General features: G+C 46.8%; 2 pseudogenes; both read right to left on the bottom strand.

Annotated features, from left to right (window-relative positions):
• Window positions 1–10,147: 10,147 nt before the first annotated feature.
• On the bottom strand, window positions 10,148–12,556 carry LOC125521359 (G-type lectin S-receptor-like serine/threonine-protein kinase LECRK2; annotated as a pseudogene).
• A 5,644-nt stretch (window positions 12,557–18,200) lies between these two features.
• On the bottom strand, window positions 18,201–20,722 carry LOC147957693 (uncharacterized; annotated as a pseudogene).
• Window positions 20,723–23,880: the final 3,158 nt, after the last annotated feature.

Below are 23,880 nucleotides of genomic sequence, written 5' to 3'. Positions count from 1 at the left end.
TGGGAATGTTCACAAGGAATGTGACTACAACCCCTAGAAATTTCAGGTCCAAACCTGAAATGTACATTGAGAAATAAAAATATGAAATCTAGATGTGAATTGTGTCAATGTTGATTTTGTCTTTTTCTTACACTATTCATGTCAGATTTCACAATTTTTTCCTTGATGTACATTTCGAGTTTGGACCTCAAATTTTTAGGGGCTGTAGTTACATTCCTTGCGAACATTCACCATTTTTTCGGAATTTTTTGAAATATTGCCGAATGTTTTTCTAAACTTGGAGCACTGGGAGTACCCCAAGAGTAGGAGTACCTGATACTTTCCTATCCTTGGTCGAACATGTCCTACGCCCTCCCCTCTCCTCTCTCCATTTTGATTTGTTTCACTTCCATCTTTGGTTTTTTCCCACCGTTTTTTCCCTAAAAACTGCCTCAAGTGCTTACGTCTTATTGACTTATCAAATAAAATCATGTTTTCTTTGGTGGAATCGGACTTCGGTGGTCTGGGACATGGAGTGAGATGGACTGCGATGAGTTGCCGGTGAAGATGAAGACCGATAATGTGTTGTCTTGTGTTCGGATGTGGGCTGGCAGGGCATGCGGATACCATCCAGGATGAGATGAGCCTGGGTCCCCGATAGCCGCCACGAGAGATTCACCTGTGGCGGAATGGCAATGCAGACGGATACTATCCACGATGAGATGGGCTTGGGCCCTGGTCATTGTCCGCGGGAAAATGAAATAACCTGGAGGTGTGGGCCTACAGGGCAGGCGAAGTACCATCCAGAATGAGATGGGCCTGGTTCCCAATCGCCCCGAGATCGTGTTGGTGTGTAGGGTGGTTGTTCCGCCAAAGGTGTGACCTAACAATTACATGGTGCATGTGCGAGTCAATGGCGCAGGCATGTACATGGCGCGTGTGGAGCAGGCGTCGCATGACTGACCCGTGGCCAAGAGGGGACGTTTCTATTGGTGCACCCCTGCAAGGAAGACAAAACTATTTGAATAGTCGTGTCCATGATAACAGAATGCATGGAGATGATCCCTATCTTTCACAACTTAAACTGGATACTTAATAAAATACACCAACCTAATATATAGAATGCCCGCGGATCTCTTTCTCGCAGCGGGTCGGGGAACGATCTCGGGGTATTATATAGAATGCCCGCTCTCTTACTCTTCTATTGCTGCAAGATGCTCACTTTCTCATCTATTGCTGCATGATGCTGGTAGTCAAATATTACATTGAGCTTCCCCTCTATTATGGCATTTCTGTAGTATAGTCCATAAATATATTCCCCATTTCTTTGATACTGATGCATATATTGTATAGATCTGATATAAAGTCTTGCGAGTACTTTGGATGAGTACTCACCGTTGCTTTGTTATCATTCATCCTTCAACCCGGTTGCTGCTATCAGATAGTAGCACGTCGGATGCAAGTATTCCCCATGATGGTTACTTTCTGGAGTTTGACGTCAACGAGTAGTTTTATGCTATATGCTTGATGTCCTCAAGTTCATTAAGGCGTCTTCCCCTTTGCCATGGGTATGTATAGGAGACTTCAATGAGGTTCTCCATAATCATGAATAGGAGACTCCAATGAGGTTCTCCAGCGACTTCTCTTGCCGGTCACGAGCCGCTGTCGCCCGGGGAGCTTCCCCGGTGGATGATTGGACCAGAGATGAGAAGAAAGGGGATGGAGAAGAAGTTGACGGTTCGATCTAACAACGTTAATTTTTACTGCCACATGGCTTGACTGGTGGGCCCTAGTTGTCCTAAACCTGATCAAAACTTAACCATCTGGTCATCAGTGCTTTTTGAAACAACAAACCAAACTTGTGGTAGTTTTTGGCGAATTTTAAAATTCTGATAGTTTTTTTTTGACCCGGAACAATTCATTCCATTACTAAACTGGCTCAGCAATGTCGCTGGCGACCAGAACAGAAACAAAGTCTGGGGCATACTCGATCCACGACAGATCAGCAGCTCCCGATCTGAAGCCAAAAGCAGCTAACTCATGTGCTACCTTATTACAATTTCGGTTACAGAAACTGAAACTAAATGATTCAAAGTTCAGATGGCAGATACTTCGCGTCTCCCATAGGAGGACACCGATCAGCGCTCGTTCATATTCACCAGAATTGAGTGCATGGACAAGCACTTGGGAATCAGACTCAAGAATCACCCTGTGGATGCCCAGTTCCGCACTTGCTTCAGTAGTTAGCACACATGCCAAAGCTTCTGCATGTAGAGGCCCTGTAAGATGCTCAAGTGTGCCGGCCTTTGCTGCCAGAAATTCACCTTGGTCAGTACGAGCAACACACCCCCATGCTCCTCTCCCTGTGACCGCATAATAGGATGCATCAAAATTGACTTTAACGACATCAAGTGGGGGTCGCTTCCACGTAACCTTGTCCTGGGGAGGCACTTGTACAGGCTTTATAACACTTTTACTGAATTCATGAAGATACTGTCAGATAGTATAGCAGATATTGTCAGTGCACCTCATCGTCTCTCCTGCATTTACCTTGTTTCTCACTGACCACCATTCCCACAGCAGGATAAGGGAAGTATCTCGCTTACTATTATCCAAGCTCCATATGTGATCAAACACCTCTCCTGGCCTAGTGCACTCCAACAGAGCACTTCTTGTATCCTCTAGCTCCAATCCTCTCCAAACTTGCTTGACAGCTTTGCATTTTATGAACAAATGACCACCATCCTCATCCAGCCGGCCACACACTGGGCATCTTGTATCCAAGTCCACCCTTTTTCGTTTAATATTCATACGGAGGGGTAAGCTATTATGCGCAAACCTCCACAGAAAAATACGCACCTTCCCTGGCATCTCCAGGTTCCACAATCTTTGTCATTTATCCTCTCCCCTTCCCTGACTCAATGATGGGCCTGCATCATTGCCATTTCTTGCATCTCTTATCCGGATACCGACATGATACACCCCTTTTACAGAGAATTTTCCTTTGGGGTCATAGTGCCATGCTACAAAATCGTCCATATCCGGTCGCACCGGGATAGCGAGGATATGCGACACATCATCTTCATTGAAAATGTCCCTTACTAACTGCTCATCCCAGGTTTCCCTAACCGGGTCCATTAGTTCAGACATGTGTGATAATTGTGTTCCCTCTTACTGATGTTGGCTTTCTAGTATCTCCTCGAGGAATCCACGGATCCTCCCACACTTTGATGTTATCACCCGACCCCACCCGCCAAACAAATTCTAATAGTTTTTGTTGAACCCTAGCCTCAAAAGTTCAAAAGTGACAGTTTTATGCTATATGTCCGAGGACATCCCATGTTTTATATGTCTGTCTGGGAGTTGAGCCGCTCCGATAGTCCGTACACACACACGTTCTTCTTATTTGAGAGAGAGAAGCTGAGCCAACGGCCCACCATTCGTTTCCGCTAGCCATGTTTCCCCTCCATGCTCCCCGCGTTCTCGAGTCCACTTCGTTTGTGTACTTATTTTTTCTTTTGAAAGGAAACATCGCAACGGCAGATCGTACGTAAAAACTGGAGCGTAGGATAGACCAAAGTAGAAATGAAATGTTTACGCTTCATAAGTGTAGCTCTTCGGCAGAACTGTAATAACCAAGTGAAGCGTAAAGGTTTTGTGATCAAAAATTCATTAATGAGCACCAGCCCATCTAATCCCAACGAACAGTGATGTCATCCACGGGGTATCTATCCAGCATTGCGTCGCCTGGGGCGGAACCCACGCTGCTTCTCGGCATGGACGGGGCGGTGCTATCCAATGCTGGATCATCCGCTAGCTGCTGCAACTGCTGAGACCCCTTTTGCTGGCTAAGTGAGTCGATCTGCTCCCGCTGCCGCTGGAATTTGACTGCCAAGTCCGCGTGCTCATCTGATGCCTCTTCTTCAGCTTCTTCCCGCATTGTCGGCTCAGCTTCTTCCTGCATTACCGGCTCAGCTTCTTCCCCCATTGTTGTATCATCGTATTCAGGGAACCCATGGTCAGGATAGCTGTCGTCGTCCTCTTCTTCTTCATTGTCTTCCATCATAAGCCCTCTTTCTCCGTGCTTGGTCCAAACATTATAGTGGGGCACGAAACCGGACTTAAACAGGTGGACGTGAATGGTTCTTGACTTAGAGTAATTTTGACCATTCTTACAGACAGCATATGGACAAGGCATAAAACTATCTACCCGCTTGTTTGCCTCGGCCGCAAGCAGAAAAGTTTGCACGCCATTAATGAACTCGGGAGAGCATCGGTCATCGTACGTCCATTGTCGGCTCATCTTCAATACACAGCACCAAAAACACCAACTTAATACAAGTTCATACACATAAAGTTCATACAACACTTAAATGCAACAAACAAATAACTCTCTAGCTAAAGCATTTAAATGCAACAACAAATGCGATCAAGATCACAACTAAGGTAACAATTGATCCAACAGCATAATGATACCAAGCCTCACTATCGATGGCATATTTTCTAATCTTTCTAATTTTCAAGCGCATTTTCTTCATCTGGTCTTGTGATCATTGACGACATCGGCAACATGCAACTCCAATTTCATCTTCTCCCCCTCAATTCTTTTCAATTTTTCTTTCAAGTACTCGTTTTCTCTTTCAACTAAATTTAACCTCTCGACAATAGGGTCGGTTGGAATTTCCGGTTCACATAAATTCCAGCAGCTAGCTAGCCATGTCCATCATAGTCTATAACGAAAAGACAGGGATGTGTAATAGAGAGGTTCACGTACAAGAAATTTAATTCGAATGTGACATATTCTATATGTACTCTGGTTGAGGTTGTCATGAAACCACTATTTGAGATTTTGATTTCCTTGTACATTGAGCCTCCACGTTAATTCTCAAAAACTACCTACAAATAACCATTAGATCTTAATCCCGCGTCTAGAATTAAACGAGACACGAGAACTGAATTTCCTCACGTTTAGAAGTCCGTATGTTAAAAAGTGAGATCCGATCAGCCAACGAGTCCGTAGGTATTAAACTTGGAAGGAATCTTGCGATGTAACAAAAAAAAAGAAAAAAAAAAGAAGGGCACGTGCCCCTAAAAAAGGAGACGTGCGGACTAAAATCACCTAGCAAGTTCAAGATTCTCTTTGCCGATCTACGATGTTACAGATCCATGCATAACATGGCAAGCAATATACGTACATCATATCATGGATGATGATGTTTTCTTCCATAAAAATCTGTGTACACTACTTCACTGTATTGTACACAACTATAACTGATATATTTTTTTCACCGGGTACAACTCACATATGCATGTACTATATTAATCCTATCCATAAATCGCACTTAAGTGTATATTCTCAAATCTGTACGTGACATGTACTCCTTATAAAACCAAAATATAGTGAACTATTAAAAAGACATATAGTTAATTTTTTAAGTATAAAAATGATCTGAACAAAACCAAAATATAGTGAATTATTAAAAAGACATAAAAGGCTTGCATGAGTTAAAAAAAACTTCAAGAAATTCAAAGATCTTACAAACATTTAAAAGTACACGGATACGCTGGAACTGAGCCGCGACCCATACTGAGGCCTGCTGTTCATCAGCATACTGAACTGATGAGCACTTGACTGTTGAATGTGGCGACGGGCGACAAATTACATCAGGGTCTATGTGTGTCGAGGCACACATAGAGCACACATGGACGCGGCTAAGAGTGATCGACGTAAATAATTGCCGAGGCAATGATTGTTGCTCACACATGTTTCGGAAAACTATTTTAATCACAAGTATGCATAAGGATGCATGGAGTATCCGGGCAAATAGTAAGTGGTAGAAAGCAAAACAACTGATAATATATATAATAATGTTAAAACATAGGGCATGTTTATACGAATTTAGAAATTGTGAAGTTTAGGAGCCATTAAATATGTATAAAGGTGTGATTATGTTTTGGTGTAGCCTAAGAAATTTCAGAGATATATGATGAACCACTATGTTTTAGATATAGAGCGTACGGAAATATAATATTTTATACACTATGGAAATATGTAGTAAAAATAATTTTAAATATTTAATACTTTTTCCGTAAATATAAATTTTCAAAAATTCCTAGCCCGTGCAGTAGCACAGGTTAACGACTAGTTTTATTAATTAGTATACATCAGTACATAGAGTTTGCCTGATACATTCTGAAGTAGAATAGTACACAATTTTTGAACTAGCAAACTGACAGGACCTAGCTAGTATGTGAGCAGCAGCATTCAACGACCGCTTGACATGGCAGAAGGAAACAGAAGAAAAACAAGCAACCAAACACTTGTTGAGCGTGTTGGTGTCCAGTTCTGCTCGGTCTTTTGGCAGCGACCATTCCATCGCCTGCAGTAACCTCGTATTCAACACCGCCATTGAAACTGTCCGTGTCGCTCTAGACGAATGGTGCAGTCACTAGCACTCCCTCTCTCTCAGTTTACACGGCGTGCGTGTACCTTTAGGTCGTCAATTTGACCAACCTAATACAAGTTATATATTACAAAAAATATACCAATATAAACTTCAGATGTTCTATTTTCAAACGGTATAATTTTTGTGTTATATAGTTTATATTAGAGTGATAAAATTGGCAACCTAGGTATACACGCAGGACTTGTAAACTGAAACGGAGGGAGTACTAAAATTTGAACATTGAAGTTGAAATCTTGGTCTGACTTTGTTGTCTGTACTCAACATTGTAGGTTTCCCCGAATGAAAGTGCCTTTGATGTCTGTAGTCTGTATTCAACATTGAACGTTTCCCCAAATGACCTTTGCTGTCTGTAGTCGGTACCTAATTTTGAACATTCTTCAAATGAAAGTACCTTTGTTGTCTGTACAAACAATGTTGAACGTTTCCAAATGAATGTAACTTTGTTGTCTGTATTGAACATTGAACGTTTCGTGAATGAACGTACTTCAATAATACGTACAAAGTTAGAAGTGAATTGTACGCACAAATTCAGTAGATTCCAACTTGTCTGCACATCACATGGTACAGATTGAGAGAGATTGAGGAAGAGGTGATACGGTGTGCCTGCAGTAGTTCAGCATCATCGTTGAGATCATCAGTGCTGTCTTTAGGAATTGTGTCGAATATATTTATACAAGTTAGGTTACAGTTGCACTTCGATTCGTACGGTGTGTAGATAGGATATTTTTTTGATAAAGGGTGAATTTTATTGACTCAAAGTGAAGCATCAAGAGGATACAAACACAATGAGTACACACCAGCCTCTGCATAATTAGGATGCACACAGCCAACACAATGCACTAAACACGTCAACAAATAGCAAAGTTATATAAGACCTAAGCTATGCCTGCACAAGAAAAAAGAAAAACCGAAGCAATCAAAACAATGATCGACAAACTATGACAACAACCATATTCACACCCACCATCTCTTGACGCCACAAGGACAACGAGAAAAGTTCTTCAACAGCAACGCCTTCATGAAGGGAAACGGCGCTCAAACGCCACCGTCACCGAATCCAACCATCAAAGATGAGATATGAAGTGGTGTCATAATACGACACTTGTATCACAGGCCTCTTATATATATGGGGGTAGACACACGATGTAGACTATGCCAACACAGTACCACAGGCACGCAGCGGGAGCCGATTGCTTGTGTCGGCGACCGGGGTGCGATATTGTGACGTTGTCATGGGAAGGAGCGCCCGTAGTCAGACCCCGGGGATGTAGCCATATCGGTGAACTTCGTTAACAAATCTCGGTGTCATGCTCGTGCGATTGCTTGGTCCTTGGTAGATTGACTATACGCCTCAGATTAATTCTAACAAGTGGTATCAGGAGCAAGGTTCGAAGAGATCGCGGATCGTTGATCGAGAGGAGGTTTAGCCGAGAAGATGAGATCAGATCGGTTTGTGGTATGTCCGGTGATCGGGAGTAACCATGTTGGATAAGTCCTGGAAGATCAATGGTGACAGAACCAGCAGCATATGCGATCAGATCGGGGGTCAACTTGACAGAATTAGTAAAGCAATCGGAAGGCGGCAGGGGCAAGTGCATATGTGGCATGTGTTCTAGGCGAGATCTCGACAGGCTGTGTCGCGAGGCTTTTAAAGCAGGCCGAGCCGAGGCGATGGCACGTGGCGAACGACACAACGTGGCAAGAGTTCCGCTCGATCGTGAGCGATCATACATCGATCTGGTGCGGCCGAGTCGGGGCAACGGCCCAAGTGACGGGCTAGGAGGTTGTGGTCTAGGCGGGCACCAAGGCCCATGCCGCAAAAGCCCGGGAGTGGGTGTCTCGTGAGATCCCATCTGGAGACCTGTTCTAGTACTCTGCCGAAGGGGGATTCAATCACGGGGGGCCTCTACATCAACCTTGCTGCCCTTCCGATGATGTGTGAGTCGTTTACCACGGACCTACAGGTCCATGACTAGTAGCTAGATGGCTTCTTCTTTCTCTTTGATCTTCAATACAATGTTCTCCTCGATGTTCTATGGTCAATACTAGCTGCCGGGCGTGCCTGCCCAAAGTTTCGGCCGGTAGCGCCCCAGCCGTCGGATTAGCCCGCTCGATCCTTATCCCAGCATGTGCTCCTCCCACTCGCCGCCGCTGCCGCTATCCCTGGGCGGCACGCCAAACCAACCTCCCGTCACTTGGGGTGTGTTTAATTGGTTCCTTGCATAGCTTCACGCTGCATCGTATGCACCATCCTGGCTGAGTCTAGCCTGGCTAAGCTAATGCAAAGAAGAGTGAGATGTATGTTTGGTTGTGTGCATACCATGGGGCAGGCTGTACCAGAAATCGGCATGTACTGCCTCAAAGCATGATGACGACGGAATTATTTCTGGGCAAGCCCGTAATCCTCGTGAGCCTGCACCACTAGTGGCCCATGACGCCACCGTGGCTGCGGACGGTCGTCCCGAGCCGGCACAGGCTCGCCTCCCCATCTGATGCAGCCCCTGCAAATTACTCGCTGGCGGGCAGTGGAGCATGGACGCCTGGCGGCAGGGTCACGGCAACGATGGAACTCAGACCGTTGGAGAAAGAGGGAGCTCGGCTAGCGGGGTTGAGGCAGACGAGGGAGCTCAGATCGGTGGCGCAGGAAGAAGCTCCATCCGCCGCCGGCGGCGGCGGCTTGTTGCTGTGCATCGATTTGATATGATGCGTGAGGAGAGGAAAGAGAGACAGGGGAGGCTACGGTGGCAGTTTCAAAGTAATTCTGGAAAACATCAGGGCCAATCGCACGTACCGTTTCGTTTTAAGTGAAAGGCGTGGGTGCAGGCGCGAGGCTGCATCAGCTATACACCCAATTCTGGCGTTCCTCTCAGCCAGACTGAGGAGCCCCCGCAGGAAACCAAACGGGCTGAACTTTGCATGCCTGATGCGAGCCACCAACCAAAACACGCCCTTGATGCATCCATCTCACGCGCTCCTTGCACCTCGCTGCTGTCGCACCCCTCGTCACATCTCGTCCTTGCCTAGTTGTACAGTTTCTAACAAAAAACATGATTCCAGCAAAATAGATTAAATGGTTCTAGCAAAACATGCCATGCTTGATGGAGAGTAGGCAGGAGAGTTACGGACAGCTCCAGCTAAGGGGTCAAGTCGTTCGTGTCAGAGGCATGTGCATACTGATTTGTGGATGGCTGCGTTGCATGTTTCACATGACACGGCAATGCTATACTAGCTTCCAATACTTATTTTTTCGACGGAAAACAGCTCGGTGCTGATTCTCATCTATCTAATCTACAAAGAGTGCTTTTTGGTTAGCGGCTAACCAGAAAGAGAATGTGTAAGATAAATAGGCTAGAAATATGAGAACCCAACTATCAGGTGGACCCTAACAACACCGATGGATCAACACACAACATACCGAACGAAACTGATCTAGGTTTGTTTGATCAAGATCGGAGGGCATGCCTCCATATCTCAATTCATTCCTACTTTTTTTTTACGTGAAACCTTTCCTGCATGATTCTACCCCAAAATATCTCAGCCATACGTCTCCTATCTTCTGCAGGTGATGGCACGGGGATGATGGAGGCTCCTCTTGCGGGGGCGGACGGCCATGGGTTGAGGTGGATTGAATGTGCAATAGGGTAGATTGGGGGGGGGGGGGGGGGGTCATTTGCGCGGAGAAACTCCCGTAGTTTAACAGCCAAGCAGGTGAGACCTACCTACATACCTTCCAATTAATGTACCTACCTCTGGTGCATATGAGTTGGGAACATCATTTAGATCAATAAATATGTATCGTTCAATAAAAATAGTAAGGACTATGATCCACACCTCATTCAATCTTGAGCTGAGGAATCAAAGGTGAGGATTCTATGTAACAGTCCGGAGGGTCAGGAAGTGCGTGAACCTGATCCTGATTCCTGGTCTCCAGCATCCTGATTCCTGGTCTCCAGCATTTGCACCACCTGGTGCATGGTTGGCCGCAGCAGCGGATTGGGCTCCATGCACCACAGCGCCACGCGCGCAAACTGCTCCACCCTCTTCTTGTCCTCCACGGTCTCAACGTCCGGGTCGCCGTCCAACATCAGCTCCGTCCTCCGTGCTATCACCAGCTGCGCCGCCCAACCGAACAGCGTGACTGTCTCATCGTCATCTCCCGCGCCCGCTGACAACCTGTCATGCACCACGCGCTCCTGGCACCTACGGCAACAAATCATCTCTAGCAGCACGACGCCGAAGCTGTACACGTCCACCTTGGTGTCCACACGTGCATCGCTGCGGAGCCACTCGGGCGCGATGTACCCTCTGGTGCCCCTGACGTTGGTCACCGTGGTGTGCACTTGCTGGCTCCCCAGCAGCTTCGATATCCCGAAGTCGGTGATCCTCGGGACGCCATGGTCGTCCAGCAATATGTTGTCGGGCTTGATGTCACAGTGGATGATAGGTGCGCTGTAGTCGTCGTGGAGGTACTCGAGCCCCCGGGCGATGGCGAGGGCGGCCTCAACACACCAGCTCCACGGGGGCCGCCTCTCTTGGTCGACAAAGAGGACGCTACGAAGCGACCCTCCCGGCATGAACTCAAAGACCAACATCCGGTGTCTGCCTTCTTTGCAGTAGCCGATCATACGGACCAGGTTCCGGTGGTGGATCTGCCCGATGGACTGCACCTCGTTCGTGAACTCCTGCTCGCTGTACTCGTTGGAGTCGATGAGCTTCTTCACCGCGATGAGATGCGGCTGCGGCGATCTTATTGTCCCTTTGTAGACCTCCCCGAAGCTCCCTTTGCCCAGCAGGTTGTCGAAGCCATTGGTGGCTTGGTAGAGCTCCTTCCAGCTGAATACTCTCACACCAGAGTTCAACGGCCGCCGGCTATCACTGTTCCTGACGAGGTAATGTTGTGCCACGAGGCCGCCGATGGTGACAAACAGGAGACAGGACATGCAAATGGTGACGATCTTGTAGCGACGTAGTATCTTTCTCCTCGCTGACGGGTCCAACTCCGGCGTGCAGCCAATATTGGCGTGTTGCGCGTCGATGTAGGTGTACCCAGTGGGGCACAGGCAGCTGAGCCTCTCTATCGTCTGCACGCAGTAAGACCCCGGGCCGCACAAGCCTTGCTTCGAGGATGTTACCCTGTTGCAGCCTCCGTCACCGGGGAGTGCTCCCGACACTGTCCAAGGCGTGCCCCCGCTACCGTATCTAGGGCGGGTGTAGGGGTGCGGACGATGCCGTCAGGGTCCATCCTCGCCAACTGCAAGTAGTTGCCGCCGTTGGAACCTTTCGGCAAAATCAAACCGTGAACGCTGCCATCTCGAAGCGTGTAGTTGAGGAAGCCCTGGTTGTCGAAGGTGACGGTCGTGTTGCCATTGGGGCCGTAGGTGCGCGTAGCCCAGTAGGCGTTGGTCGTTCTGTAGTCAGCGGTGAAGAGGTCGATGTAGAGGACAACGTTGCCGTCAGGCTGGACTGCTAGGCTGAACCGTCCCGTTGCGAACTCCGCGTCCGTGCGCTTGGAGACCAGGAGTCCCCCGGGCGAGTAACTCGAGGACAAGGGCTGCCCTGGGAGCAGCGTGTCCGTCGGGTTCCGGAAGCTCTCCCAGAGCACGATGTCGCCGTCGCCGAGGAACTGGACGTTGCCGGAGTCGCTCAGCGCGAGGACGGACCCGCGCTGCATGCTGGGAGTCAGGGCGCTCCACAGCTCTTGGTCGCCGCGGTCTGTGACCTTGAGGCGGCCGTCGCCCGTGATGTTGAGGACGGACGTCGCGGTGGCGACGACTGCGGTGCCCATGGCCGTCTTTTTCAGGAACCACACCACGGACTGCGGCTGCGGCTGGGAGGAGTTGGCGTCGTCCGCAAAGCGGAACCATGTGGCGAGGAGGAACTTGGTCGGGTCGGAGTCGAGGGCGCGGAAGCCAAAGGCGAAGCCGCCGGACGGGCTGGTGATATACCGGGGCGGCGTTAAGGCGTCTCCCGCGGTCAGGTTATTGGTTTGCGCCATGGCCACTGGCAGCAGACGGGCTTGTTGCACCAGCACGGCAACCAAGGTGGCGAGGCGGAGGAGACCAAAGCGAAAGCGGGGCAGCGCTGCCATGATCGCCTCTCGGCTTCGTGCTATCGTGCAGAGGAAGCAGCGTGTGCCTCCTTGATTTATAAGCTGCATGATGAGCATGGTCGTATGATAGTCGTGGGCGGGAAAATTCTTATTCAGCGCGCGTGCATAAACGGTTCAATGGATATGGCACACAGGATCGTAGGATAGAGACCGGCTACCAGTCAGTTTGACTAAAATACGAAATTTGGGTCACTCGACTGATCCATATTTTGTTTCAGTCACCACTAACGTGAACATCATTAACGTGACCAGCGTCATGCATGCATGAAACAAGGCCCCTAATAAAATAGCTGATGTATATATCCATGTTTGGTTCACTAAGTAAGATTCTTGTTGTGAAAAATAAGACTCACATGTCATGCACATAAAAAATATGGCTAACAGTTTAAGCACCTAAGCTAAGGAATGTTTGGCCAAAACAGCTGGTGTGGCAAACTATTAGACCAGCTAACGGTTTTAACTACCATGCTTTCAATTACTATGAGTTGTAAACCCGATAACCAAAAGAAGAAAAAGTGGTCATCTGAAATTCTAATAATTGTGGTAGTGTCCCCATATATAATATATGAATAAAAACAAAAAAAATTAGAGTTTTCTAAGGAAGAATAAATTAGTGTCCCTTGTATTACTCTTAAAAAGGAAAATATAAAAAAATATAATAAGGACAAAATTTTGCACGTAATTTGCACGGAAATTGTGTTTTATAACAAAATGCAAGAATACATATTTAATAGTGAAAGTTCCGCAAAAAGGGAGTTTTGTAAGTAGGATTGGATTAGGGGCATCAATTTACCATTAATAAGGAGTAAAAAAATCAAATGTTGACAAAATTTACCCACAATTTACACGTAAACAGAGATTTTTTAGAATATCCAAAAATAAGCATAATGGTGGAAGTTTATCCATAAAAAGGAGTTTTGTAAGAAGGGATGAATCAGTTTCATTGATATTACCTTTAAAAAAAAGCAAAGCAAAAAAAACTCTACATAAAATAACAGGTAATGTATAAGAAGCATCAAGCCCAGTAGAAAAATCGACTTATCTTAGACAGGAGCAAGTCAAAATTCCACTTCTGAGAAAAAAGAGGAGAAACTTTTTTGCTCTATGTTACTGGATCACTAAAAGGGACACATCAGCGATCCTGCGCTCCGCGTCTTCCCTTTTTGATTTTTCTGCCTTGTCATCCTCCGCCACTCATTTTTCTTGTCCCCATGCATACTTTTCCCCTTACGTGTACACTTGATTTCTTCTTCTTTTTTCTTCCCTTTCTATTCATGGACGCTTCTTTCTCCCAGCCACCCACCTCTGTCGTCTGCAGCAGGGCGACACGGCAAACTCGCTACCCTTAACCTCTCACCTCAGGGTGGACACGGTCAGGGCCGGTCCGGTCCCTGATCGAGCCACCACTTGGATCGGCCGCCCGCGGACCACGCCGGACCAGACCGACCAGTCTGACGGTCCTGTTTTCGGGGACCGGACTGGCAGCGGCGAAGCCGCGGCCGGACTGAGAGGACCGGCTATGGAGAGGTCGTGGTGAACATGGCATCGGCAACGATGGCAAGAGACGGATGTGCTGACCATGGTGGCGGCGGTGGGACGTGGAGGTTGTGGTCATCAGCTTCTGCGCGTCGACCATCGACGCCGGAAGGCACGAGAGTGAGCCGTCGGCCCGTCGCAGCCATAAACAGTACAACGGCGAAAGCAGCAACGCACGCGTCAGGGTCCTTCAGCGTGTCGCCAGCGAAGTGCTGGTGCACTAACAGCAACTGGCACATGCCATGGTCCTCCAGAACGAAGAAGCCAATGACGGGGGCTATGTGTACGGTGGCCATGCCAGACCTTGCTAGCATATCCTGTACTGATAAGGACCCGACTAGATGCGAGTTGTTCGTCGGCCCGATCTTTCACGATACTGGCAGCAGTGCCAGCAGCACAAGAAATTCCGATCGAGCAAACATGCAAGACCGTAAGATCAAAAACCAGGGTTGAGTAGATTAGCTCGACTCCACGCACAGCAGCAACAAGATCCCCATGGATTAGCAACGAAGATATTTGGTGTCCCCCGACATGGGACGTTTTCTGTAGCTTTATTCAACTCACGACTAAAAACAAAATCTGCCCTGTTACACAGCCATAGCCTTTATTTATATGGTGCGCGCAGGCACCGATTCTCAACCGACTCAATCCCAGCAAAATCTGAAACGGACTCTCCTATCCAAACTAAACAAGCAACTACCTAATTAATTACGCGGCCACGGGATATTAAGGCCTCCTTTCAATAGAGTACCGGACCAAAGCATTAACACTTAGTGAATACATGAACTCCTCAAACTACGGTCATCACCGGAAGTGGTCCCGATTATTGTCACTTCGGGGTTGCCGGATCATAACACATAGTAGGTGACTATTGACTTGTAAGATAGGATAAAAACTCACATATATTCAAGAAAACGTAATAGGTTCAGTTCTGAATTCATGGCACTCGGGCCCTAGTGACAAGCATTAAGCATAGCAAAGTCATAGCAACATCAATCTCTAAACATAATGGATACTAGGATCAAACTCTAACAAAACTAACTTGATTACATGATAAATCTCATCCAACCCATCACGTCCAGCAAGCTTACGATGAAATTACTCACGCACGGCGGTGAGCATCATGAAATTGGTGATTGAGGAAGGTTGATGATGACGACGGCGACAGATTCCCCTCTCCGGAGCCCCGAACGGGCTCCAGATCAGCCCTCCCGAGAGAGAGGGCTTGGCAGCGGCTCCGTATTGTAAAACGCGATGAATCCTTCTCTCTGATTACTTCTCCCCGAACGTGAATATATGGAGTTGAAGTTGAGGTCGGTGGAGCCTCAGGGGGCCCACGAGACAGGGGGCGCGCCCCAGGGGGGTGGGCACGCCCTCCACCCTCATGGACAGGGTGTGGACCCCCTGGTGTTGATTCTTTTGCCAGTATTTTTTATATATATTTCAAAAATATTCTCCATGAAGTTTCAGGTCATTCCGAGAACTTTTATTTCTGCACAAAAATAACACCATGTCAATTCTGCTGAAAACATCGTTAGTCCGGGTTAGTTCCATTCAAATCATGCAAATTAGAGTCCAAAATAAGGGCAGAAGTGTTTGGAAAAATAGATACGTTGGAGACGTATCACCGGTGTGCGACGATGGCCAGGCATGTAGCACCTGTCAATCAGCCGTTGCACAGTATAGTGTGATGCCTAGCTGTCGGACACTACACAAAAGGGACAGTCGGGTGATTTTTTTTTTGCCAATAGTTCATTTTGTGATATTGTTTCGTCCACAGGTCAGAACAGTAATTTTTGCCAGAACACGGCTACCTGGCGGATGAGAAGATAGCTGCTTCGAGACTTGAAGCTTGCATCCGATCGATCTCAGAGAAAGGATCTGCGGCGGTGCACAGCGGGAATTTTTCTGTCTGTCTCGGCTTACTGCTGTGGTGCGGTCGCTGCAGCTCAAAATCCAGTCAATCTCGGCAGATCGGACAACACAGCGGCTGCGTTTACAGATAACTCTAATCTTCCCAATCTCAATATCATATCTGAAACTTGGCTCTGTATACCACTTGTTAGATAAAACGAGATCAAACGAGACATAAAATATGACGGAGGAGTATTACAAGCATGAAACGACAGACCATCTTTAGGTGTGACTATATGGGGTGTATATGAGGGCAATACATGAGAGTCCTTGGAGGACAAGTAAACGAGTTATACTCGTACGCGTCGACGTCAATGCAACGCACACACCGGTTATACTATGTCTAGTCCAACACGTAGAATTTGGATCACAATTTAACATAATGTATGATGTCATATATTTGGTCTCGGTCGACTTTGACATGATGAATTTCATAAAACTTTACCAGGTCCTCCATTCAGTTACAATTACAGTTATAGGATCATCTATCTGTATATTGTTGGCAACGTTATATGTTTTTGCATTTTACAGAGTTTATTTTTTCTTTTGGTTTCCGAATGAACCAAGCTATCAATGTTGTCAATCATCTATCAAGAATGGATCGTGTATAAAAGCATGATCAATTCGAACGAAACAGCACTTTCTGTCCAACAAATTATTGGAGTTGCCGAAAAAATTTGCTAGCGTTCTGTTTGTGATGTTGACTACTTCCTCTATATTACTTGTTCCTGCGAATTTGTGGATATTCAAACGAGTTGGCAACGTTACTTATACAGCGATCCATGCCGACTCCTCCAACAAATACTATGTGTGTGTATGTAACAAGATGTATACTTGATAAGTTAAACACTATAAGTGAGGAACGCGAGGAAGACTTGGCTTGATATCTTATGACATTGGTGAATGGCACCGGTCAGAGCACGCTGATAGCGCGTGTGAGAGTAGAACAAGATATGTTTAGTGAATGGTCAAGTGTTCATTATTGACCAAGCGTTATAAGTCAACCAATATGAGCGGGAGCTGTCGTTAGCATTACTACCTCGATTACATTCTCACATTGGCTACTGATCAATAATTAAAATGTAGTCACCATCATCAACAATGGAAATGGGTCTCATCAGCAACATTAATGGATGTGTGCATCACAATAATGCAAAGGCGTCACAACATTAGCATGGTTTCGACCTCGTTCTAAAAAAAAGAAACATTAGCATTCGAACAATCTCACATGCACTTGTGTCAATAGTCTTTGTCCAAAAAACTTGTGTCAGTAGTGATCAATAATGGAAATCTATGTGCTTTAAGATCTAGCACGATTCATTTCATTTTACCACTTGACAGTGTATGTATGCACATCTCTATACCTTTGCTAATTTAACTTGTTCGGTGATGGCCTACCAGGAAGTCGAGAGGATCCGCAACAATCGGCTGGCGCTGCTGCAAAAGGTTGCAATTTTGACCAAGGGGATCGCTAACCTCTTGGTTTTACCAGGGTTTTAGTTAGCCTTGAAGCGAGCAGGCGGTCGAGTTAGAGGGTACATCCCATTTTTTAGCTGGTGTCCTCAAGTGGGAGCCATTTTTTTGTTTTTACATTTGTTACTGGTCATTCGTCTGGCGGAAAATTACTGGGTGAAGAATGAGAATGAGAATGTAACAACAGGTCCTTTCATAGCAGTTGGTTCAATTCCCAGGGTTTCGGTATTAGTATGTTGTTTATGCTAGTTGATTAAATGCATTGTCTTCTTCTGTGTTGTGTTGCTGATATTATTTCAAATCATGGTGTACATCAAGTGTGCTAGTGCATTGGTAATAACAATTTTTTTTCATGTGATTCTACTTCATCAGTTATATGTTGGGTAGGCGGTTCATCCTTGAGTAGTCGAACTCCTGCATGCAGGGATCATTCTCCTTTATTAGAGTGAATTGCAGAAAACCACCACATTGAAGCATAGGATTGCAGAAAAGACTCTTCTACGAATTTGTGCCAGAAAACACTGATTTTTGTCCTAATCATTTGCAAAAAACACTGATCGATCGTTTTGGGCATTTTAACCTTGATTGTGACAGATGGGGCCCTGGCATTTTTGCATAGACACCCTGTCCGCGGGTGTGTCCGCGAGCGTTTGAGGGTCCAAATTTGCAACCTCCAGCTGTAGATGCTCTTATATACTACTCCCTCCGATCCAAAATACTCATCATGCGCTCTGTACACTATGTATTTTGCAAACGCGTCCTGATACTTCCGAATCATTTGAAAAAACGTCCCCGTGTCCTTCCACAGTTCTCCCCCGCGCTCGCGCGTCGCCGGCTCCAGCCACCATCCACCGTTCTCCTCAGCACCCAGTGAGAGACTCCGTACGTCGCAGGATCCAGCCGCCTGTGCAGGACACGACATGTGTCGTCGCGGAGGAGACGCGCAGGACCTCCACGGAGGCGACCTGCGCAGCCGCCATGGTTGTGCCCTCGCCTACCTAAGCGACAGGATTGCTCCTACAGTTATTCCTCTTCGTCACCTCACTCTGAATCGTGCCGAGAAGCAGTAAATTGACGACCAGGTACTCGATTTTGTCCGCCTTGGCCGCCGTCGCCACGGACAATTCTGCCTGCCGTCGTGGCGCTGGGTCTTCGTTGCCGCTCAGGCTCAGGGTCTTGATCGCCGCGTTGGCCCTGCTCAACCTCTCCTACAAGCCCAGGGTCTTCCTCTCCACGCTGGCCCTACTCCGACAGTCGCGCCTGCCCCCGCCTCCGTTGCTGCTGTTGCCAGTGGCGGAGCCAAGGGGGGGCGAGCAGGGGCCTAGCCCCCCCTAACGATCGACGATTTATTCAGAGGCTACGAGTAATTAGGGACAAGAATGAGGAATAAACGTACTTTGGCCCCCCTTAACCCAAAGGAAGATTATGAAGAATTTTGGGGAAAAGGTCCATAAAAAAGCCCACTCGTGGGCCATGGCCATAGACTCTAGTACTTGGCCCCTAGCGTTACCCAAAACAAGTCAACCCCCCAGCGTAATTAACTTGTGACCTGACGCGAATGGCGCTGCCGGCTTAACTACTTAAGACAAAAGCTAGATATACACTTATTCGTGGATGTAGGGAGTAATTCTTTTTTAAAATATGTTGTTTTGAGTTCTCAACCTAGTAATACTGTTGACGAGGCTAATGTGCATTTTTTACTTATCCCAGTTCAGTAGAGATGAGTTGCTTCAAAATTACAAGATAACCTACACTGATAGGAAATTGCTAGCAACTGGGTTAACTACTCGTGAAATCTTTAATATTTTTGATCTCATTGACAATTGTAGGGGAAATTTAAACCAATACAAAGGTAACTATATTTTAGTCAATTTTGCTAAAGCACATCTAGACATGCTCTAAGTATTGCACACCTAAGATCTATGACATTGATTTTTTTTTTTGCAAAGATTTGTGCGGGTATTTTTTTCTTCCTTTTTTATATTTGATTGCACTTACATGTGCAATAACTTACGCATAAATAGATATGCCCTTGACAGAACCTATTTTAATGGTGTTGAACGGATACATTACTATAATATTACAGTACTTATTTTTCTGCGGTGAGCACTTTTCTTTCATCAACGTTGTTTGCCCCCCCCCCCCCCCCCCTATACCGAAATCCTGGCTCCGCCCCTGGCTGTTGCTGATAATACTCCCTAGTTACTGAATGCTGGAATTGAATACTGGATGCTGGATGCTGAATGCATCCCTGTTTGATTGTAGCAAAACTGAATTAAAACGAAATTGAATACTAAATGCTTCTATAACACAATTATACAGCTGAATGCTAGAGTAGTTGCTGCTGCTGGTACTCACATGCACTTTCAGAAATTATCTAGAAAGTAGCAATACAGGAATACTCCAGTGAAGAATTTGTTCCTTGGCTTCTTATTTTTGGTTTGTGTTCTGAACTATCACTTCATTTTAAAGCAATACACAAATACTCCAGTGAAGAATTATTTGTTCCAGGTAGACTGTCTATACCTGATTGTCTGTAGTACCATACCATTCTGATGATTGCTTATCTGGATGTGGTTACACACTCCTTAATTGATGAATGCATATGCAATTCCCAGTCATTCATTGACCTGGGCCATCTCTAAGTTGAATTCACATATCCAAAAAATCAATACAACAGCAGCAAACAAGTCCTTTAACAATTTGTTTGTCTGTCTGAATAATGGATGGTATGGCATAGATTCAGGCCCATTGCTTGCTCTGCACTAAACAATGATGCAATATCCTCCTTGTACAGTGTGGGCATTATTCAGTACAAAACGATAGATGCAGAGCAGCCAGTTTGTATGCGGCCTCTGTATATATCTAGGAATTGTAAAAGAAACAAAGTTTTTAACAGCTACTCTTTGTTCACTCTCAAGTCTAAACAAAAGACAACATGGTGTAGGCTCAAGCAAGCAGCGGTCTTCCATCTTTATCACATAGAAGATTCATAGTCGTGGTCTATTTCCTTCACATAGGTAACATTGGTGTCGGCTTTTTTGAATCACTATGTGTCCATGCATCAAAACAAAATAAAAATATACTGTCATTGTAGTAGAGATATCAACGTATATGATTGAGACAAACTTGACACTCGATGAATAATCATCAGTCAATGAAATGCAATCTAGTGTCAAATATATCTCGACCACACATGCGAGAATTGATAGACCTACACAACAACAACCAAACTTACCGCCATCCACTGGCGAAGCTATGTAAGCCGGGCGGCGCCCACCTCACCCGGCGATGTGGGACTAAAATATGGTTGCACCGATGAGAGATGGAGAAGCTTCGGTCACTGCAGGTGGGAGAGGGAGGAGTTTCGGTCGCTGCAGGTGGGATCGCTACGACCTGTATCGGGGTCGGCGGGCGTGCCCGAGCGCCCCATATGCGCCTCATATCTGGGCTGGATATGAAGGGTGCCGGTCAGCCCTGGCATTTGAGGCCCGTTTGAGACGCCCGTCTGGGTCAGATTTTTGTGACCGGGCGGCCCGCCCGGGCGTATGAGGCGGGTTTGAGAAGGCTGGTTGTAGATGCCCTAACCTTGAGCTTGTAAATGAGAGCACGTGGACATCAATCTCATTGTATTCCTCCAGAAAACATGTTGAAAGAAAGGTCCATTTTTTTAAAGATGAATAAAGTTACCAAGCTGAGTTATGCCACCTTGGAAATTGTTGTAGCTAAGGTCCAAGGATTTGAGCTGCTGGAGGTTCCAAAATCTGGTAGGTATGAGGCCCTTGAATCCATTTTCATTTCAAAATACATACTTCTGGTAAGTAAGATTGGATTGGGCCGGTGAAGCTGTTCGACTGGAGATCTAACCAATGTAGGCCTTTTAGGTTTCCAGTCCATCCTTCAATTGTGCCACTTAAATTGGTTTTAGCTAGTGCTAGACTAGTTAAGGCACTAAGATTTCCGATACTTTGGGGTACTTGCCCCGATAAAATTGTTTCCAGCTAAGAGAAGTTCATTCAGGTTGGATGATAGGTTACCAACGAACTGTGGAAAAAATCCCTGCAGCTGATTGTCAGACAGTGATGGCCAATTCAGAGATCAACAATTTCTTAGTTCATTTAAGAATTCCCGGTCTATGCTTTCCCTCATTTGAAGCTGGTTATTCTCAAGGTTTAGAAAAGGCCAGGTTTGAAAGCTTTCCAAAAGTAGGAATTCGTCCGGTGAAATTGTTATATGATAAATCTACGAGTTCTAACCCCGAAGCATTGCCGAGGGAAGCTGGGATGTGACCCTGAAACATGTTGTCGTACAAGGTTAGGTCTTTCAGATAAGGCAGAAAGCCACCAATGTTAGTTGGCAATGCCTTCCTTAGCATATTGAACTCTAAGCTTAGACATTGAAGAGAAGAAAAGTTCAAGATGGCACGTGGGAATTCACCTGAAAACCTATTTTCACCCAAGAGCAATCTTTGCAATTTCGGCAACCTCCCTAGCTCAGCAGGAATATGCTCCCCTTGAGGTTCTTTGATTCAAGATAGATATATGCCAGACTTGGAAGAAAGCTTAGAGTCGGAGGAATTTGACCCACTAGCGAGTTTGTAGAAAGATCTAAGTTGGCCAAGCTGGAACAGTTATTTGGTAAGTGAATCGGGAATTACCCCATATAGATGAGCTCTTTTATGGTACCCTGCGTCAACTATTGGCCGTCCAATCATGAAATCTAATGGTGGCGATCGTTCAGTACTGCTCCAATTTGCCAAAAGAATGGCAAGCGGTATAGCTTGCGCTCCTTCGCTCAGGTCCTCCGGTATCAAATCCTGATGGCATTTTGGGAAGTAACAGCCCGCCCGTCTCGACCTACGGCCGGGGACTCGACCTCCGCGGCGATGCCGGCTGGGCCAGCAAGGTGCAGCACCTTCGAACCGACGTCTATGCCTTCCGGACTGGCGCACGCTGCTCGTCCGCGATGGCGACTGGCTGCTGGCTGCGGGCTGCCCCGACCTGCCCTCTCGGATCGCGCTGACTGCGGAGGCGGGAGCGGACGAGTAGCAACTGCTGTGCTGCGGCTTGTGCACGGCAGCTGTTGATGCGGGTGTGGACTGTGGAGGCGAACGGGCACGCGTGGCTGGGTGTGTGCATGCGGGACAAGCTCCAGGTGCTCATCAATGGCGGACAGAGGGCACCGGCTTCAGCAAGACGATGCTACGATAGATGAAAACGACGGGAAAGAGGCGCGGAGGAGCGGCAGGTCAGCACAGGCTCGATGGACGCGACGTGATGGCCAGGGACGCAGTGAAGACGGCGAGGGAGCGCGTTGGTGCCGGTGGTGATCCTCGGGTGCGTCGAATAAGACGAGCTCAAGGCGGAGATCGTGGTCGAGAACGACGGCTCGGGGGGTGCCTCCGTCCAAATACCGGAGCAGGAGGTTGAAGGAGACCGTGGAGGAGTCGTGGGACATGGCGGCGGGGCTTCCCGTCTTGGTTCTCCGTCACCATTATCTGCCGATCCACGACGTCGCTAAAGTTCATTCAGAAATCTATCTCTATTGCTATCCTACCCTCACAAAATATACCGCTCCCTTCCCTGTTAGCAGTATAGGGTACCGTAAAAACTCTCATATAGATGGTTGTCGTTCAGACGAAGTGTCTCCAGTTATTGGAGACGACCAAGGATAGGTAAAGGGCCCACCAAGTTACTGGATGAAACATCGAGCGTCCGAAGGAAGGTCATGTTTCCAATGGAGGAGGTGATTTGGCCAGTTATGCCCAGCAGCCCAGGCCGGTGAGGTTGAGCGCCGTGACGCGAAACGGCCGTGTTGTTGTGCAGATGACACCACGCCATCTACAGAAGTGGGTGTTCTTGCTCAAGTTGCTCAGGGCGTTCTTGTTGTGCAGATGCATGATGCTCTTCTCTTGGATCGTCGAGCGTTCGACATTGCCCACTCTGTTGGCGCGTCAAGTAAAAACAACAACAGAGCAGCAGTTGTACCAATGGCAGTAGCATCTATCATGGTCGGTTGCTTCACCTGCAAAATAAACTAGTAGATGGATGGATCATAAACTTAATGCAAGCAACATCCAAGGCACTCGCAGTCAGTTATTGCTCTGACAGCAAGACGCACACAGGCCACTAGACTGATTAACAAGAGATAATAGTATACAAACCTCTGCTGCCATTTCTTCTTGGTTTTGCCCTTTCAGTCGTGAAGTGTGAAAAAATTGGGTGCCCAGTGGTTTAACAACACATTTACAGCCGCCTCACATCAACACCTGCATCTCATTTGCAATTATCACGCCTTTGCACCTCTTGACATGTCTTTGCCCACCGTTATTGTCGCTGCATCTAATAATTTGTCCTCTGATGTAACCAAACCACCTATGTGGCACATCAACATCCCTGTGTT

The sequence above is a fragment of the Triticum urartu genome, chromosome 7A (genome assembly GCF_056163025.1).
Source record: "Triticum urartu cultivar PI428250 chromosome 7A, HENAU_Tu73, whole genome shotgun sequence".
Taxonomy (NCBI): domain Eukaryota; kingdom Viridiplantae; phylum Streptophyta; class Magnoliopsida; order Poales; family Poaceae; genus Triticum; species Triticum urartu.
The sequence above is the reverse complement of the archived record's forward strand: the minus strand, read 5'-3'. Positions and strand labels throughout refer to the sequence as shown.